The sequence below is a fragment of the Ranitomeya imitator genome, chromosome 3 (genome assembly GCF_032444005.1).
Source record: "Ranitomeya imitator isolate aRanImi1 chromosome 3, aRanImi1.pri, whole genome shotgun sequence".
NCBI lineage: Eukaryota > Metazoa > Chordata > Amphibia > Anura > Dendrobatidae > Ranitomeya > Ranitomeya imitator.
The window spans coordinates 694,327,124-694,345,904 of NC_091284.1; positions in this window are offsets into that span (position 1 = coordinate 694,327,124).

Sequence of the window (18,781 nt, forward strand, 5' to 3'; positions counted from 1 at the left end):
GACTCCCCATAATATTGTGGCAGCCAGGCCGCTCCAGGTATATTGGGCATGGACAACGGCATTATTGGAGCTCTCACTGTGGTGGGGTCTAGCCGGTTTGCAGGAGCTGCTGGCACTGCAGGGCCTGGTGGCATTATGGGACCTGCGGCTGCGTCCACCACGGGGCCTGGGGGCATCATGGGGCCTGCGGCTGTGACTGCCACCAATTCTCCTCCCGGGTCAGACATGTCCCCTTCCCCCTTCCTAACCTTGCAGGGCTGACGTCTTGCCTCCAGAGTCTGTAGTGGTTCCTGCTGTATGCGGTCGGGCGTTTCTCCTTGCCCCTGCACGGCGTCTTCACTTGCGGCTCTGCTGCAAAGCGTCTTTACTTGCGGCTCCTCTCGCAGCATGGCACCAGCTTCCTCTTCACGCTCTTTCCTGACTCTGCCCACGAAGGTACGCCTCCTTCTTCCCCTCGTGCGCCACACGGCGTGTTAATGGAGGCTTGCAATCAAATTGTTTCAGTCTCTGGCACACAGTACCTGTACAGTATCCTGTTCATGACGCCAAGGTTGAGTCGCCCACCAGGGCAATGGGGATACTCGGTACCGGGTCCGGTTGCACTTAAAGGGGATGTCACGGTGGCTGCGACCCGGTCCGTGGCCCTGAGCACTCAATTAAAAGAGGAAAGTCTTTTAAGGGGCTTTGTAATAAAGTTTGTATTCGTGATGCCACCTGTGGTTCTCAGTCAGAGGGGACCGACGCTGCTTTAAGGGGTCCTCTGGGGTGATGTTACCGCAGCATAGATGGTGACGCTTCCCACAGGAGAAGCAGGGTCCCCAGGGCTCCCAGTGGGGTGGGCAAGGATGGTGGGTTGCCAGTAAATAAACGGAGGACACAGGGTTGCAGTCTTTACCTGGTTTACTGATGGTTGCAAGCCACAGTCCAGGATACCGGCAAATGGTGTAGATGGAGTCCAGGCAGCCTGAAGACAGGTGGAAAACCCCTTGGCAGGTCAGGATGGGAGCCTTCCACTTTGCACTGACTAATAGTCCCTTTCTGCCTGTGGTGTCCTACCAAGGTCCTCGTTCTCTCCTGTCCTGGGACAGTACCTGTATGGTAGGCAGCGTGAACCATTTCTCTGGAGTCTCTGTATATGGTGACTCCAGGCTCTGAAATGCTGCTGTACCTCGGGGTTAATGGGGCAGGTCACTTTCAGCTCCCTGCCCTCCGGTTCTGCTGTGGGACTTGCAGTTGCCCACAACTGCGCTTCAGCTCTGAGGGGCTGAATCACAGCCCTCCTCAAGCTCCTAATCACTCCTCTGCTCTTTTCCTGTCTCTTGTCTGCACCAGACTGTCTGACTCCTCCTCCAGACCAGGATGTAAATAGGGAAGTTCCCCTGAAAACCAGGTTTTGAGCTCCCTCTTTTGGCCTGGAGTCAGAAAGTGTTGTATGTGAGATTACCTGCCAAAGGGATCCCGCCTGTCTCCAGGCATGGCATTACCCTCCCCGAGAGGAAGGCAGCACCACTGTGGTACCTGAACTCCTGGGGTGACACATTGTCACAACCTTAATTGGGTAAAAAAGGTTTATTATAGCCACAAGTGTTCTGATCAATGTTAGAACAGAACTGCTTTCATTATATCGAGATAATAATAATAGGTACAATTCTTAAAGTGATTTTCTGGGAGGATGTACAGGTAGGTGGGACATAGGGAGATCATTGATTAACCAATCATTGCACAGTACAAATAATTAACAACCAATCAGTTTCGACAAGATATTACATAAAGATGATGCTTTGTGTTTAGGCTAAAAGGCAAAGATGCAACATGAGGAGTTTGATGTTCAAGGTTTGTACACTAGACCATTCTGACCTTAAGGGTAGTATGACCAGGGCACTTAGCTTACTGTAAATACCGCAGTAGCTTCTGTCAACATTGTATCTTTGCTTTGTAATTACTTATTAATTTGGAACAGAGATTCACTTGTTGTAATTTGGTTTTTCTATTCTGGTAAGGAGGACAGTTAAAGGGATATGTGTAGTTTTTAAAGGAGAAGTAAATTATGATTTATTACTTTTCCTAACAAGCAAAACTAGCCTCTCCATCACTCCCCAGCTGGGAAATCTGCAGCATTGCCTTGGTGAAGCAGCAGCTTTGCTGAAGCTCATCTATTTAGTTGATAAAGCTCACAACGCAGCCGAGCTATTTAAAGGGATAAAAGAACAAGCTGATCAGTAGCTCTGCCTGCTGAACCTCCAACCAGGTCTGGTTGTGTGCGAAAATGAGGGTAACTTGGAGGCAGTTTAATGCTCGTCATACTGGTACATGTTGCATCCTTGTCGGCAAAGATTATTGAGCAGCAGAGGGCAATCTCTGCTTCTCAATGTCTGTCAGAGTAACACTCAGCCCCCACACATAGCAACTGCCAAGTGGGTGTGGATCTCTGACCTACCGTATTTTTCGGACTATAAGATGCACGGGACCATAAGACGCATCCCAAATTTTGGGGAGGAAAAGAGCAGAAAAATGTTTTTATAAGATGGGGGACCGTCTTATTGTCTGAATTTAAGATATCTTACCTGAGGGCCGGTGGTGGTACAGTGGGGTAACGGATAAACATGGCCCCTTCCTCAGAAAGCTGGTGGTATCAGAAATGGGGCAATGCTGCAGTCTCGGGGTGTGATGCTGCGAGTCGAATGTCAGTTGGTGAAGCAGAGCATGGAGCAGGGTCCCTTCTTCAGGATGCCGGCAGCAGAAACGTAACAATGTCGTGGCCCAGTGTCCACTTTGAGCAGAGCCGAGTGCATCAACGGTTTCATCTTCCTGAAGCCGTGGGCCACCAGAGGCTTCAGGAAAATGGCCACCGGAGGCCGCGCATGTCCAGATTGAGATCTCGGGGCCATTTTCCTGAAGCCGAGTGCTGCCAAAATTTAAATCTGCTCACGCATAGCCTCCGGCTGCCATTTTCCTGAAGCTTTTGGCGGCCCACGGCTTCAGGAAGATGGCCGCAGGGAAACCAGTGATGCACTTGACTCTGCTCACTGTGGACACCAGGCCGCAGCGTTGCCAGACTCACCACATTTCTGCTGCTGGCATCCTGAAGAAGGGACCCTGATCAGGTGCACTCCGCACCGCCCACCGCCACAGTATCACCACACCTCTGCCGCAACCCCCCTCTAAGCCTGCGTTTGCAAAATAAGACGCAGCCCCCATTTTCCTCCCAAATTTTTTGGGGAAAAAGTGATTCTTATAGTCTGAAAAATACTATATGTGAGGTTCTTCAAAACTTTGAGTGCTGCAAGGAGATGGTGAGCGCTGATGACGTGATTATGAGTGTAACCATGCACTGTCTATTAAAACATTTGCTGCAGAATATGAAAGAGAAAGCTTTGAATACTGAGCAGGTGGCTATGGAGCAAGATTGCACAGTGGCTGACACCACACAGCCCAGCCTCACACAAATTTCTTGGGCCACATTGGGTGATGACAAGGAACAGGAGGAGGAGGATCAGGAGGAACAGGAGATTTTGCTGTGCTGTACATAGGGGACTCCCAATCCCAGCTTCATGCCTGTCCAGAGATGGATGACCTGAAGAGAAGGAGGAGGCTATGCAGTGTGAGGAGAGGATGGCTACTGTTATTCCTGGTGAGGACACTGAACATTTGACTCTTTGTAGTCTGCCACACGTGTAGAGTTCATGTCCAGATGCCTTTTTCAAGACCTTTGCGTGAAAGACATTTAGTCCAACATGAAATACTGGCTGTGCACCTTTCTTGACCCACGGTACAAGGAGAAATTAGCTTTTCTATTGTCAGAGGCAGATGTGCCATTTTCAGTGCATGCATGCCACAGGGCAGTAGTGGAAGACTTACTCAAAAGATTACCCTCAGACAATGCTGGTGGCAGAGGTACCAGCTCTTTTTGCCAACAAGGTTTACAGGGGAGCACCACAAACACCAGGTACAACTCAGAAGGGGGGAAAATGTCCACAAACTGGGCCATTTTCATGGCACCGTCCCTTCAGCAAGGGCTATCTGTGGGTGTAACTATGACGAGGAGGGACAAGTTGACCAAGATGGTGAAGGACTACTTAAGTGACCATACCTGTTGTGAATTCTGTGGCTGAATTCACTCCTGTGGTCACAAGTGGTACTGCAGCTTCTGAGCTTCCTCCCTCAGGTGTTCTGGTGAGCTCGTTAACTGCTTCATTACTTAACTCCGCCTGATGCTGCTATCCTTGCTCCTTGTCAATGTTTCAGTGTTGGATCTGAGCTTCTCCTGATTGTTCCTGTGACCTGCTGCTCTGTATAGCTAAGTGCTTTTTGCTTTTTTTTGTTGCTTTTTTTTGTTGCTTTTTTTCTGTCCAGCTTGTCTTTTGTTTTGCTGGAAGCTCTGAGACGCAAAGGGTGTACCGCCGTGCCGTTAGTTCGGCACGGTGGGTTTTTTTTGCCCCCTTTGCGTGGTTTTGCTTTAGGGTTTTTTGTAGACTGCAAAGTTCGCTTTACTGTCCTCGCTCTGTCCTAGAATATCGGGCCCCACTTTGCTGAATCTATTTCATCCCTACGTTTTGTCTTTTCATCTTACTCACAGTCATTATATGTGGGGGGCTGCCTTTTCCTTTGGGGAATTTCTCTGGGGCAAGTCAGGCCTATTTTTCTATCTTCAGGCTAGCTAGTTTCTTAGGCTGTGCCGAGTTGCCTAGGTAGTTGTTAGGCGCAATCCACAGCCGCTTTTAGTTGTGTTTAGGATAGGATCAGGTGTGCAGTCTACAGAGTTTCCACGTCTCAGAGCTCGTTCTTGTATTTTTGGGTATTTGTCAGATCACTGTGTGCGCTCTGATCGCTAAGCACACTGTGTTTCTGGATTGCCTTCATAACACCTGTCATTAGCAAACATAACAGTACAAGGAGCCGCCTAATGATTCTCAATAGAGGGAAAGAAAAAGTTCTGACATCATTTTTTTTTTTTTTTTCTGCTCTGTGTTCATTTTTTTTTCCCCTAGACATTTGGGTGATTCTGGACACAGGTGTGGACATGGATATTCAGGGTCTGTGCTCTTCAATGGATAATCTCGTTATAAATGTACAAAAAATTCAAGATACTATTGATCAGAAATCTATGTTAGAACCAAGAATTCCTATTCCTGATTTGTTTTTTGGAGATAGAACTAAGTTTCTAAGTTTCAAAAATAATTGTAAGCTATTTCTGGCCTTGAAACCTCATTCTTCTGGTAATCCTATTCAACAGGTTTTGATTATTATTTCTTTTTTGCGCGGCGACCCTCAAGACTGGGCATTTTCTCTTGCGCCAGGAGACCCTGCATTGAGTAGTGTCGATGCGTTTTTCCTGGCGCTCGGATTGCTGTACGATGAGCCTAATTCAGTGGATCAGGCTGAGAAAAATTTGCTGGCTTTGTGCCAGGGTCAGGATGATATAGAAGTATATTGTCAGAAATTTAGGAAATGGTCAGTACTCACTCAGTGGAATGAATCTGCGCTGGCAGCTTTGTTCAGAAAGGGTCTCTCTGAGGCTCTTAAGGATGTCATGGTGGGATTTCCTATGCCTGCTGGTTTGAATGAGTCTTTGTCTTTGGCCATTCAGATCGGTCGACGCTTGCGCGAGCGTAAATCTGTGCACCATTTGGCGGTACTGCCTGAGGTTAAACCTGAGCCTATGCAGTGCGATAGGACTATGACTAGAGTTGAACGGCAGGAATACAGACGTCTGAATGGTCTGTGTTTCTACTGTGGTGATTCCACTCATGCTATTTCTGATTGTCCTAAGCGCACTAAGCGGTCCGCTAGGTCTGCCGTCATTGGTACTGTATAGTCCAAATTCCTTCTGTCCATTACCTTGATATGCTCTTTGTCGTCGTTTTCTGTCATGGCGTTTGTGGATTCGGGCGCTGCCCTGAATCTGATGGATTTGGATTATGCTAAACGTTGTGGGTTTTTCTTGGAGCCTTTGCGGTGTCCTATTCCATTGAGAGGAATTGATGCTACACCTTTGGCCAAGAATAAACCTCAATACTGGGCCCAGCTGACCATGTGCATGGCTCCTGCACATCAGGAAGTTAGTCGCTTTCTGGTGTTGCATAATCTGCATGATGTGGTCGTGTTGGGGTTGCCATGGCTACAAACCCATAATCCAGTATTGGATTGGAATTCCATGTCGGTATCCAGCTGGGGTTGTCAGGGGGTACATGGTGATGTTCCATTTTTGTCGATTTCGTCATCCACCCCTTCTGAGGTCCCAGAGTTCTTGTCTGATTATCAGGATGTATTTAAAGAGTCCAAGTCCGATGCTCTACCTCCGCATAGGGATTGTGATTGTGCTATCAATTTGATTCCTGGTAGTAAATTCCCTAAAGGTCGATTATTTCATTTATCCGTGCCCGAACACGCCGCTATGCGCAGTTATGTGAAGGAATCCCTGGAGAAGGGACATATTCGCCCATCGTCATCACCACTGGGAGCAGGGTTCTTCTTTGTAGCCAAGAAGGATGGTTCGCTGAGACCGTGTATTGATTACCGCCTTCTTAATAAGATCACTGTTAAATTTCAGTATCCCTTGCCATTGTTATCTGACTTGTTTGCTCGGATTAAGGGGGCTAGTTGGTTCACTAAGATAGATCTTCGTGGTGCGTATAATCTGGTGAGAATCAGGCAAGGAGATGAATGGAAAACTGCATTCAATACGCCCGAGGGTCATTTTGAGTATCTCGTGATGCCGTTCGGACTTGCCAATGCTCCATCTGTGTTTCAGTCTTTTATGCATGACATCTTCCGTGAGTATCTGGATAAATTCCTGATTGTTTACTTGGATGACATTTTGATCTTCTCAGATGATTGGGAGTCTCATGTGAAGCAGGTCAGAATGGTTTTTCAGGTCCTGCGTGCTAACTCTTTGTTTGTGAAGGGATCAAAGTGTCTCTTCAGTGTGCAGAAAGTTTCATTTTTGGGGTTCATCTTTTCCCCTTCTAATATCGAGATGGATCCAGTTAAGGTCCAAGCCATCCAGGATTGGATTCAGCCGACATCTCTGAAAAGTCTGCAAAAGTTCCTGGGCTTTGCTAATTTTTATCGTCGCTTCATCTGTAATTTTTCTAGCATTGCCAAACCATTGACCGATTTGACCAAGAAGGGTACTGATTTGGTTAATTGGTCTTCTGCTGCTGTGGAAGCTTTTCAGGAGTTGAAGCGTCGTTTTTGTTTTGCCCCTGTGTTGTGTCAGCCAGATGTTTCTCTTCCGTTCCAGGTCGAGGTTGATGCTTCTGAGATTGGAGCAGGGGCGGTTTTGTCACAGAGAGGTTCTGATTGCTCAGTGATGAAACCATGTGCTTTCTTTTCCAGGAAGTTTTCGCCCGCTGAGCGTAATTATGATGTGGGCAATCGAGAGTTGCTGGCCATGAAGTGGGCATTCGAGGAGTGGCGTCATTGGCTTGAAGGAGCTAAGCATCGCGTGGTGGTATTGACTGATCATAAGAACTTGACTTATCTCGAGTCTGCCAAGCGCTTGAATCCTAGACAGGCCCGTTGGTCGTTATTTTTTGCCCGCTTCGACTTTGTGATTTCGTACCTTCCGGGCTCTAAAAATGTGAAGGCGGATGCTCTGTCTAGGAGTTTTGTGCCCGACTCTCCGGGTTTATCTGAGCCAGCGGGTATCCTCAAGGAAGGAGTCATTGTGTCTGCCATCTCCCCTGATTTGCGGCGGGTGCTGCAAAAATTTCAGGCGAATAAACCTGATCGTTGTCCAGCAGAGAAACTGTTCGTCCCTGATAGGTGGACTAATAAACTTATCTCTGAACTTCATTGTTCGGTGTTGGCTGGTCATCCTGGAATCTTTGGTACCAGAGAGTTAGTGGCTAGATCCTTCTGGTGGCCATCTCTGTCACGGGATGTACGTACTTTTGTGCAGTCCTGTGGGATTTGTGCTAGGGCTAAGCCCTGCTGTTCTCGTGCCAGTGGGTTGCTTTTGCCCTTGCCGGTCCCAAAGAGGCCTTGGACACATATTTCGATGGATTTCATTTCTGACCTTCCCGTTTCTCAAAAGATGTCAGTCATTTGGGTGGTCTGTGATCGCTTTTCTAAAATGGTCCATCTGGTGCCCTTGGCTAAATTGCCTTCCTCCTCTGATTTGGTACCTTTGTTCTTTCAGCATGTGGTTCGGTTGCATGGCATTCCTGAGAATATTGTTTCTGACAGAGGTTCCCAGTTTGTTTCAAGGTTTTGGCGAGCCTTTTGTGGTAGGATGGGCATTGACCTATCCTTTTCCTCGGCTTTCCATCCTCAGACTAATGGCCAGACCGAACGAACCAATCAGACCTTGGAAACATATCTGAGATGTTTTGTTTCTGCAGACCAGGATGATTGGGTGTCCTTTTTGCCGTTGGCTGAGTTCGCCCTTAATAATCGGGCCAGCTCGGCTACCTTGGTTTCTCCATTTTTTTGCAATTCTGGGTTCCATCCTCGTTTCTCTTCAGGACAGGTTAAGTCTTCAGACTGTCCTGGTGTGGATTCTGTGGTGGATAGGTTGCAGCAGATCTGGACTCAGGTAGTGGACAATTTGATCTTGTCCCAGGAGAAAGCTCAACTTTTCGCTAATCGCAGACGCCGTGTGGGTCCCCGACTTCGTGTTGGGGATCTGGTTTGGTTATCTTCTCGTCATATTCCTATGAAGGTTTCCTCTCCTAAATTTAAACCTCGTTTTATTGGTCCGTATAGGATTTCTGAGGTTCTCAATCCTGTGTCTTTTCGTTTGACCCTCCCAGACTCCTTTTCCATACATAATGTATTCCATAGGTCGTTGTTGCGGAGATACGTGGCACCTATGGTTCCATCTGTTGAGCCTCCTGCCCCGGTTTTGGTGGAGGGGGAATTGGAGTATATTGTGGAGAAGATTTTGGATTCTCGTGTTACTAGACGGAAACTCCAGTATCTGGTTAAATGGAAGGGTTATGCTCAGGAAGATAATTCCTGGGTTTTTGCCTCTGATGTTCATGCTTCCGATCTTGTTCGTGCCTTTCATGCGGCTCATCCTGGTCGGCCTGGGGGCTCTGGTGAGGGTTCGGTGACCCCTCCTCAAGGGGGGGGTACTGTTGTGAATTCTGTGGCTGAATTCACTCCTGTGGTCACAAGTGGTACTGCAGCTTCTGAGCTTCCTCCCTCAGGTGTTCTGGTGAGCTCGTTAACTGCTTCATTACTTAACTCCGCCTGATGCTGCTATCCTTGCTCCTTGTCAATGTTTCAGTGTTGGATCTGAGCTTCTCCTGATTGTTCCTGTGACCTGCTGCTCTGTATAGCTAAGTGCTTTTTGCTTTTTTGTTGCTTTTTTTCTGTCCAGCTTGTCTTTTGTTTTGCTGGAAGCTCTGAGACGCAAAGGGTGTACCGCCGTGCCGTTAGTTCGGCACGGTGGGTTTTTTTTGCCCCCTTTGCGTGGTTTTGCTTTAGGGTTTTTTGTAGACTGCAAAGTTCGCTTTACTGTCCTCGCTCTGTCCTAGAATATCGGGCCCCACTTTGCTGAATCTATTTCATCCCTACGTTTTGTCTTTTCATCTTACTCACAGTCATTATATGTGGGGGGCTGCCTTTTCCTTTGGGGAATTTCTCTGGGGCAAGACAGGCCTATTTTTCTATCTTCAGGCTAGCTAGTTTCTTAGGCTGTGCCGAGTTGCCTAGGTAGTTGTTAGGCGCAATCCACAGCCGCTTTTAGTTGTGTTTAGGATAGGATCAGGTGTGCAGTCTACAGAGTTTCCACGTCTCAGAGCTCGTTCTTGTATTTTTGGGTATTTGTCAGATCACTGTGTGCGCTCTGATCGCTAAGCACACTGTGTTTCTGGATTGCCTTCATAACACCTGTCATTAGCAAACATAACACATACCAGCGTCCTTCCTGATCCTTCAGTGCCCTTTAACTATGAGTTGTCCAAGCTGTACACTTGGCCCGACCTCTCCTTGTATGCCTTGGAGGTACTGCCATGCCCGGCCACAAGTGTGTTGTCTTAGCGAGTTTTTAATTTGGCCGGTGCAATCATAAGGGATAGACGCACACAGCTGTCAGTGGAAAATGAACAAAGGCTGGATTTCCTTTGACTTTGTAAGCCCTACAGATGACAGCAATGTTATGCAAATGCAGGCCAAATGTTTTCTTTTGGAAGTTGTCTTAAGGTCCATCCCTTACCATCCAAAGCCATTTTGTTCAGGAAATCAACTCCTCCTCCTGCTTCTGCAACAAGTACTTAGTGTTCATCTATGCATACCCCACATGGTTATTGTTTTGTACTTTTTGAAACTTTTGCACATTGTGCAATGGTGAAATGTGAACGCTCTAACTCTACTTCTTGTAATAACTGCGAAGTGTATTGTGATGTCCCCATTACGGTGTCTTTCAGTTGGTCTGAGACAGACCCCTTGGTTAATTTTTTGAAACCTTTGCACATTGTGCAATGGTGAAACTTGTACTCTATCTCTACCTCTTGTAATCACTGCTAAATGTATTGTGAGGTCCCCATCACTGCGTCTTTCAGCATGTATGATAAAGACCCCTTGGGGTAATTTTTGGAAAACTTTGTACATTGTGCAATGATCACATTTCTACTCCTTAGCTCTACCTCTTGTAATAACTGCAAAATGTATTGTGAGGTCCCCATCACAGCCTCTTTCAGCGTGTATGATACAGACCCATTGGGGTAATTTTTGGAAGCTTTTGTACATTGTGCAATGGTCAAATTTCTACTCTCAATCTCTATATATTCTATTTTTTTTCTCATTGTGTTGTCCTTCTTACGGTCTCTTTAAGCATGTATCTGGTAGCCTGATGTTGTTTTTTTGGGTCTGTAGTTCGACATTTTGGATCATAAATGCATTAATATGCTCAACACAATTCTTCTGGTTTCAGCCTTACACAGAATAATAATATGAGTAATAAAACATGCTCTATTTATATGCTGCTAGTTGGAAAATCTTACCCACTCATCCCTTTATAAAAGGAAATTTGACATAATACCTTTGTTAGCATATGCCATATACTGCTCATATACACAGCACCCAAGTAGGTGGGCGGAACTCCTGAGTACAAAATCTGTGTCTGACGGTGAAACCACTGGCCCTTCCCCTGTGTTACATAATTCCCACTCTGCTGTCCCGGAAGGAGGCGCTGAGGCCTCCTGTCCACAACCTACACATGCACAGACAAAACTGTCAGCAACCAAGTGCAGTTCGTTCTCCCATTGCAGTGTTGAGTTGTCCCTTGTCAGCATACAGTATATGTCTGTTCACAAATTGTTAGTTAGATAGGGCATACATAATTGTTAGCAATTTACATTGTCTGGTGCTCGACAAAGACCATTGCTGACTTTTCCAGGCTCCTAAATGAGACTTGTGTCTCTTTATTAACCCCTTAATCCCATATGACGTACTATCCCATCGAGGTGACCTGGGACTTAATTCCCAGTGAAGGGATAGTACATCATATGCGATCGGCCGCGCTCACGGGGGGAGCGCGGCCGATCGCGGCTGGGTGTCAGCTGACTATCGCAGCTGACATCTGGCACAATGTGCCAGGAGTGGTCACAGGCCGCCCCTGGCACATTAACCCTGGAACACTGCAATCAAACATGATTGCAGCATTCCTGTGGTACAGGGAAGCATCATCCAGGGAGGGGGCTCCCTGCGTGCTTCCCTGAGACCCTCGGTACAAGGTGATGTGCTCACCTTGTACCAAGCGTCTCCCTGCAGGCCCCGGATCCAAAATGGCCGCGGAGCTACATCCGGGTCCTGCAGGGAGGTGGCTTACCAGTGCCTGCTCAGAGCAAGCGCTGGTAAGCCTGCAGCCCTGCATGTCAGATCGCTGATCTGACAAAGTGCTCTGCAAAGTGTCAGATCAGCGATCTGACCCTGTAACATGATGCCCCCCTGGGGCAATGTTATAAAGTAAAAAAAAAATATTCACATGTGTAAAAAAAAAAAAAAATCCTAAATAAAGAAAAAAAAAATATCGTTCCCATAAATACATTTCTTTATCTAAATAATAAAAAAATAAAAATACACATATTTAGTATTGCCGTACCCGTAACAACCCCACCTCTACAACTGTCGTGCTAGTTAACCCCTTCAGTGAACGCGGTAAAAAAACAAAAGGCAAAAAACAACGCTTTATTATCATACTGCCAAACAAAAAGTAGAATAACACATGATCAAAAGCACGGATGTAAATAACCATGGTACCGCTGAAAACGTCATCTTGTCCCGCAAAAAAAGAGCTGCCATACAGCATCATCAGCGAAAAAAAAAAAGTTATAGTCCTCAGAATAAAGCAATGCAAAAATAATTATCTTTTCTATAAAAGAGTTTTTATCGTATAAAAGCGCCAAAACATTAAAAAATGATATAAATGAGGTATCGCTGTAATCGCACTGACCCGAAGAATAAAACTGCTTTATCAATTTTACCAAATGTGGAACAGTATAAAAGCCCCCCCCCCCTTCCCAAATAAATTCATGAATAGCTGGTTTTTGGTCATTCTGCCTCACCAAAATCGGAATAAAAAGCGATCAAAAAATGTTGCATGCCCGGAAATGTTACCAATAAGAACATAAACTCGTATGGCAAAAAACAAGACCTCACATGACTCTGTGGATCAAAATATGGAAAAATTATAGCTCTCAAAATGTGAAGACGCAAAAACTATCTTTTGCAATAAAAAGCATCTTTTAGTCTGTGACGGCTGTCAATCATAAAAATCCGGTAAAAAAACACTAAAAATAGTAAATCAAACCCCCCTTCATCACCCCCTTAGTTAGGGAAAAATAATAAAATTTAAAAAATGTATTTATTTCCATTTTCCCATTCGGGTTTGGGCTAGGGTTAGGGCTAGTGCTATGGTTAGGGCTAGGGTTAGGGCTACGGTTAGGATTAGGGCTAGGGTTAGGATTAGGGCTTGGGTTAGGGCTAGGGTTAGGGCTGGGATAGGGTTAGGGTTACGGTTAGGGCTAGGGTTAGGGTTAGGGGTAGGGTAAGGCTAGGGCTAGGGTTAGGGCTAGGGCTAGGGTTAGGGTTAGGGCTAGGGTTAGGGTTAGGGTTAGGGCTAGGGTTAGGGCTAGGGTTAGGGCTGGGGTTAGGGCTAGGGTTGGGGCTAAAGTTAGGGTTAGGGTTGGGGTTAGGTTAGGGTTTCAGTTAGAATTGAGGGTTTCCACTGTTTAGGCACATCAGGGGCTCTCCAAAACGCGACATTGCGTCCGATCTCAATTCCAGCCAATTTTGCATTAAAAAAGTAAAACAGTGCTCCTTCCCTTCCAAGCTCTCCAGTGCAAACTCAAACAGGGGTTTACCCCAACATATGGAGTAATAGAGTACTCAGGATAAATTAGACAACAATGTTTGGAGTCCAATTTCTCTTTTTACCCTTGGGAAAATTAAAATTTGGGGAGCTTCAAAAACATTTTTGTGGGAAAAAAATGATTTTTTATTTTCACGGCTCTGTGTTATAAACTGCAATGAAACACTTGGGGGTTCAAAGTTCTCACAACACACCTAGATAAGTTCCTTGGGGGATCTAGTTTCTAATATGGGGTCACTTGTAGGGGGTTTCTACTGTTTAGGAACATTAGGGGCTCTGCAAACGCAATGTGATGCCTGCAGACCAATCCATCTAAGTCTGCATTCCAAATGGCTCTTTCCCTTCCGAGCTCTGCCATGCGCCCAAACGGTGGTTCCCCTTCACATATGGGGTTTCAGCGTACTCAGGACTAATTGGACAACAAACTTTGGCATCCAATTTCTCCTGTTACCCTTGGGAAAATACAAAACTGGGGGCTAAAAAATAATTTTTGTGGGAAAAAAATAATTTTTATTTCACGGCTCTGCGTTATAAACTGTAGTGAAACACTTGGGGGTTCAAAGCTCTCACAACACATCTAGATAAGTTCCTTAGGGGGTCTACTTTCCAAAACTGTGTCACTTTTAAAGGGTTTCAATGTTTAGGCACATCAGTGGCTCTCCAAACGCAACATGGCATCTCATCTCAATTCCTGTCAATTTTGCATTGAAAAGTCAAACGGCGCTCCTTCCCTTCTGAGCTCAGCCATGCACCCAAACAGTAGTTTACCCCCATATATGGGGTATCGGGGTACTCAGGACAAATTGTACAACAACTTTTGGGGTCCATTTTCTCCTGTTACCCTTGGGAAAATACAAAACTGGGGGCTAAAAAATAATTTTTGTGGGAAAAAATAATTCTTATTTTCACGGCTATGTGTTATAAACTGTAGTGAAACACTTGGGGTTCAAAGCTCTCATAACACATCTAGATAAGTTCCTTAGGGGGTCTACTTTCCAAAATTGTGTCACTTTTAGGGAAAAAAAAATTGGGGGCGAAAAGATCATTTTTGTGAAAAAATATGATCTTTTATTTTTAGATAAGTTCCCTAGGGGGTCTACTTTCCCAAATGGTGTCACTTGTGGGGGATTTCAATGTTTAGGCACATCAGGGGCTTGCCAAACGCAACATGGCGTCCCATCTCAATTCCAGTCAATTTTGCATTGAAATATCAAATTGCGCTCCTTCCCTTCCAAGCTCTGCTATGCAGCCAAAACAGTGGTTTACCCCCACATATGGGTTATCGGCGTACTCAGGACAAATTGTACAACTTTTGCGGTCCATTTTCTTCTGTTACCCTTGGTAAAATAAAGCAAATTGGAGCTGAAATACATTTTGTGTGAAAAAAAGTTAAATGTTCATTTTTATTTAAACATTCCAAAAATTCCTGTGAAACACCTGAAGGGTTAATTCACTTCTTGAATGTGGTTTTGAGCACCATGAGGGGTGCAGTTATTAGAATGGTGTCATATTTAGTTATTTTCTATCATATAGACCCCTCAAAATGACTTCAAATGAGATGTGGTACCTAAAAAAAAATGGTGTTGTAAAAATGAGAAATTGTTGGTCAACTTTTAACCCTCATAACTCCCAAACAAAAAAAAAATTTGGTTCCAAAATTGTGCTGATGTAAAGCAGACATGTGGGAAATGTTACTTATTAAGTATTTTGTGTGACATACAGTACAGACCAAAAGTTTGGACACACCTCATTTAAAGATTTTTCTGTATTTTCATGACTATGAAAATTGTACTGTATCTCTGTAATTTAAGGGCATAAAAATTCAAAGTTGGAAAATTGCAAAATTTTCAAAATTTTTGCCAAATTTCAATTTTTTTCACAAACAAATGCAGGTAATATCAAAGAAATTTTACCACTATCATGAAGTACAACATGTCACAAGAAAACAGTGTCAGAATCATAAGGATCCGTTGAAGCATTCCAGAGTTATAACCTCATAAAGGGACAGTGGTCAGAATTGTAAAAATTGGCCCTGTCATTAACATGCAAACCACCCTTGATGCTTAAGGGGTTAACCCCTTCATGACCGGAGGTATTTTCGTTTTTGCATTTTCACTTTTTGCTTCCCTACTTCCCAGAGCCATAACTTTTTTATTTTTTGGTCAATATGACCTTGTGAAGGCTTGTTCTTTTGCGGGACGAGTTGTACTTTTGAATGACACTGTAAAATGGGAAAAAAATTCAAAGTGTTCTGAAATTGCAAAAAAGTGCAATCCCACAGTTGTTTTTTGTTTTGCTTTTTTACTATGTTCACTAAATGCTAAAACCCGTAGCGTCTCAATTTTTCGTGATCTCCGGTTGGGTGAGGGCTTATTTTTTGTGTGCCGAACTGACATTTTTAATGATAGCATTTTGGTGCAGGTATGATCTTTTGATCACCCGTTATTGCAATGTTGCAGAGACCAAAAAAATGTCATTCTGGCGTTTTGACTTTTTTCTCACTAAGATCAGGTTAATCCTTTTTTTATTGATAGATCTGGCGATTCTGAATGCGGTGAAATCAAATATGTGTATGTTTGATTTTTTTAATTGTTTTATGTTGAAACTTTTCAGTTTCAGAGTTTGACAGCGGCATTTAACTAGTTAATGGGCACATTAGTTAGATGTTGAAAACAGCTGACATGTCGCGGCTTAGAGGTTGGCTCACCGCCGGATCAGCTGGCAGAAAGGGGTTAAGATGATACATGGGTGCTACAGCAACTTATTACGAATTTTTGGCATAGATCAAATTCTAAATGATAAACGTGGGGGAGACATGAGGAAAAAACTGGCCCAATTGGAGACACAATGGATTTGTAAGACTGATTGTATTCGCCCCAAAAGACTCAATGAGGTCCTTAGTTTTGTTCCATTTCTGTGATTTTTTATATGTTGTGTCTTTGTTTTTATTTTATGTGTATTTTAACTCTCACTTTTTTCTTAGTTCAGATTGTGCAGGTTTTCTGAATGTCCTTCCATTTATGAACCTTATTTGGCGTATATTGACTTTTTGGAGTTTTTAGATTTGTTCTCCTTTCCCCTTTTGTTTTTGTATATATTGAAGAAATTAATATGGTGGATTCTTCTATCAATTTTTTTCACAAGGATGAAGAAATATTAAATACAGTGAAGATTCCTTGTATATTTACCTTCACCAATTAATATATTCATGTTTATATTTTTTAATTATCTTTCATCTTTTGCACATCAAGGCATTACTTTTTTTGCTTCATGATTTTTGACTCATTTATTCATTAATATAGGCAACATTTTGTATTTATACAGTATATAGATATATTGATAATTTTAATATTCTTTACATCCTCATACACTTTATATTTATTTTCTTTCTCATATTTTCTTACAGATTTTCTTGTTTACTTCTTTCTTTGTGTATTATAATCTTTTTCTCCACTTAGTGTTAACTCCTGTTTCACTTTAAAAAGGTATGTGCACTTTTTCTTTATTCTCTTTTATTTTCATTCTCATCATATTTCCTAATCCAATGTTGTCATTTTCACCTGCATGTTATATATTTTCCTTCATACTTACTTTTCCGTTATACACATAGTTCCTGAATGTGTGCGCTTCCCACAGCTCTCGTCAGGCTGTTGCTGGGGAAACGCGGCCCTTTGACGTCGCAAACTCCGCGCTCAGCTAGCTGACGCATCGGCGGTAGGCGTGCACTCGTGACGTCGGACACCGATACCTCGGCTTCTGGCTTTTTGCTGCACTGCCGGAAGTGCCATTCATAGACTGCACAAATAGAACTTCCTGTACTATTAGTATATAAACCTGCCGTGTACACTCTGACACCACGCCCCGCGAAGAAGCACAATTGCAAAATGCACATTGAGGTCCCCCCTTTCCACGTTATATATAAGGTTGGTCTTTCTATCCCAATATATGTTTCACTGACCAAATTGTCTTTATATCTATTTGGACTCCGGTATAATCTCTGACTGGTACTGGGCTTAGTGTGTATTATTTTGATCCCTACAAACCTTCTTCCACTCCTTAAGATATTATTTCTAGTGATGAGCGAATATACTCGTTACTCAAGATTTCTCGAGCATGCTCGGGGGTCCTCCGAGTATTTTTTAGTGCTCGGAGTTTGTTTTTCTTGCCACAGCTGATTTACATCTGTCAGGCTATGTGCACACGTTCAGGTTTTTTTGCATTTTTTTTGCGTTTTTTTGTGGTAAAAACGCTATAAAAACTCATTAAAAACGCATACATTGTGCATTCTATCATTTAGAATGCATTCTGCATGTTATGTGCACATGGATGCGTTTTTTTCCGCGGAAAAAAAACGCATCGCGGTAAAAAAATGAGCATGTTCATTATTTTTGCGGATTTTCTGTGTTTTTCCCGCAATTTTATGCATTTTGGAAAAAACGCACCAAAAACGCATCAAAAACGCGTCAATCGCGGTTAAATCGCGGTAAAAACGCATGCGGATTTCTGGCAGAAATGTCCAGTTTTTGTCAGGAAAATTTCTGCAAGAAATCCTGACATGTGCACATACCCTTAGCCAGATTAAGTACATGTGGGGATTCCCTAGCAACCAGGCAAAACCCCCACATGTACTTATGCTGGCTAACAGATGTAAATCATTCAGCTGCGGCAAGAGAAACTAAACTAAAAATACTCGGAGGACCCCTGAGCGTGCTCGAGAAATCTCGAGTAACGAGTATATTCGCTCATCACTAATTATTTCAAATTAATTGTAGGTCTGATCTGACCACTTTTTGCATTTGCACTTTATATTTAATTAATTTTATTGATAATCACTTTGAATAGTAGAGAAGTTTTCTTGTTGCAACATTATGCTCTTACTTACTTTGGATGTGGTATCTGGGTGTCTCTAATTCCTTCCCTTGTTTTTACATCAAAAAAATTTCCTTAACCCCTTCACCCCCGGAGCTTTTTCCACTTTTTCATTTTCGTTTTTTGCTCCCCTCCTTCCCAGAGCCATAACTTTTTTTATTTTTCCGTCAATATGGCCATGTGAGGGCTTATTTTTTGCGGGACGAGATGTACTTTTGAACGATACCATTGGTTTTACCATGCCATGTAACAGAAAACGGGAAAAAAATTCCAACTGTGATGAAATTGCAAAAAAAGTGCAATCTCACACTTGTTTTTTGTTTGGCTTTTTTGCTAGGTTCGCCAAATGCTAAAACTGACCTGCCATTATGATTCTCCAGGTCATTACGAGTTCATAGACACCTAATATGTCTAGGTTATTTTTTATCTAAGTGGTGAAAAAAAATTCCAAAATTCGATTAAAAAAATAATAAATTGCGCGATTTTCCGATACCTGTAGCGTCTCCAATTTTCGTGATCTGGGGTCAGGTGAGGGCTTATTTTTTGCGTGCCAAGCTGGCATTTTTAATGTTACCATTTTGGTGTAGATAT